Here is a 2,500-nt window from a genome sequence, read left to right as displayed (position 1 = left end):
TATATATATATATATATATATATATATATATATATATATATATATATATATATATGTATATGTACAAGTATATTATGGTGGGGAACTGACATATAGTAAAAAATTCAAAGTAAACTTTTTGTTTCTGCGCTCGTAAATTATTGTATGGCTTCATAAGAAACTCCCAAATCAGGAGTTTCATCCAAATCAAAGCATGTTCAGTGGTCGCACCAATTGATCGAAAGTTTGCTTTGGCTTCTTTTAGCATAGCGTGCTTACCATGCACTGTGTTGGTGATGCCAACTCGTTTTGTGCTTACCTCGAAGCAGTTTTTGCTGTTATATCGCTGTCTTTATACTGCCAGACCCAGAACTAAGCTGAAAACGTTCTCGTTTTCTCCTCCTCAGGTCTAAGTAGCGAGTTCAACTCTGAAACAGATTGAGCTGTTTTTGTGGGGAGAGCCTCTTGAAGCCCTCAACCAGATTGTCCTTCCACCAGGGGAAGATGTTCTGCGGCGACTCTTCTGTCGAACAGCAAGGACAATCAAAACGCTGTCATCGATGAAGCCGTCAAAGTTTGGGAACGGGCCCAAATTCCTGTTGTCCCGCTGCGATCAATTATAAGAAAAAAAAAATGGAAACCCTCGTCGGGAAGTACGAGGTCCGTAAAAAAAAAAAAAAAAAAAAAAAAAAAAAAAAAAAAAAAAAAAAAAAAAAAAAAAAAAAAAAAAAAAAAAAAAAAAAAAATCTGAAGGGGACAAGGTCTCCGATGCTCTCCTCCAGGGACACTTGTCGTCACTGTTCGATATCACAGCCCCTGCTGCCACTTCTTCCTCCATGATCCACCTCAACCAGGAGGACAAGAACTTCCTGGATGACCAAAGGGGCCAGAGGAAAAAGGTCATGAGTACTCTTGACAAAGAGAGCGTGGTAAAAGAGTCCATGAAACATGAGAGGTTGGCTGCTGAGAAAAGGAAAGAGACGGAATTGGCGGAGACTTCGGAGAGGGAAGAGACGGCTGAATTGACGAGCGGGAGTTCCACTCCGACTTCTTCAACTTCTCCATCAGTTCTCCTACTCGGGGAAACGCCGCTGCTTTTGCTTCTTCTCCGAAAAAGGCTCAAGATCACGAAGGAGCTGGCAGAAGCGGCTGACGGATTCAAGTTGACCCCTCGCGGAGCCCACCACGTCTTCCCTGTCATCGCTGCAGACCATGGAATGCTGAGTCCGTCCACCTCGTCCATTCACCAACACCGGAAAGTACTGAGGAAGGAGACAGCAGAAGCAGCCGTCAAGGATTATCAAAACCAAGTACGACGACGTAACACGATGTAACACGATGTAACACGATGTAACACGACGCGGTTCTCATCCTTCATTGGGACGGGAAACTCTTGCCCGGATCAGAAAGTCAAGGTAATGTCGATAGTTTGTCCATCGTTGTCACCAGTCCGTCCCTCGAAGAAGACAAGCTCCTTGCTATCCCTGCCTTGCCGTTCGGTGTCGGAGATGCAATGACCAGCAAAGTCAAGGAAACCATCAGGCACTGGTCTTGAAAAACTCGCAAAGGAAGTAGCTGGATTGGTCTTCGATACAACTGCAAGCAACGCTGGCTTCCACAATGGGGCGTGCGTCTGGATCGAGAAAGGTTTTTGGAAGGGAGTTGTCGATGTTTGACGTCTTCCGAGTTGTCTTTGGGCACACTGGAGGTCCGCAAGTCACCCTTTTCAAGCGCTTCCAGGAGTGGCTGACCATCAGCCAGAGAAGATTATATGGTGTCTGAGGACACCCTCTTCGAAGGACATCTGGAGCAGCTCCGCTCCCAGATGTAAGATTACCTGGCATCTGTCCTGGCTGATCGAACGAAGTGTCCGCGCGAAGACTACTTCGAGACCCTGCAGCTCGTGTCCCTGGTGGCATTCACCACGCGAGGTGGATATCAAAAGGCATAAACGGCCCTCAAGATGTTCCTGTTCGGACACCAGTTCAAGATAACGAAACGAGGGGAGCGGAATGACCGGCATGGCACAGTTCATTGACCTGGTGTACCTCCGCTTTTGGCAAGAAGCTTCTCTGTCATCCCAGCCTTCATACAACAACATCATTTTGCTGACTGAACTCCAGAAGTACACGAAGCAGATGAGCATCGCCGCAACCTCGAGCAATGCCCTCCAACGGCTTCTCTGGTACTTGGCGAAAGACTATAATTTTCTTTTTTGGGCCACCACAATATATATATATATATATATATAATATATATATATATAATATATATATATATATGTAGGTATGTATGGGTGTGTGTGTGTGTGTGCGCGTGTATATAATGTGAGTGGTGTGTCTGCATATATATATATATATATATATACATATATATTTATATAATATATATATATATATATATATATATATGTATATATATACATATAATATAATATATATATATATATAAATATATATACATTATATATATATATGCGTGTGTGTGTATGTCTGTATATATAAATATATATATATATATA

Source organism: Oratosquilla oratoria, chromosome 4, assembly GCF_046742065.1.
Source record: "Oratosquilla oratoria isolate Oo_2021 chromosome 4, ASM4674206v1, whole genome shotgun sequence".
Classification (NCBI taxonomy): Eukaryota; Metazoa; Arthropoda; class Malacostraca; order Stomatopoda; family Squillidae; genus Oratosquilla; species Oratosquilla oratoria.
The sequence above is the reverse complement of the archived record's forward strand: the minus strand, read 5'-3'. Positions refer to the sequence as shown.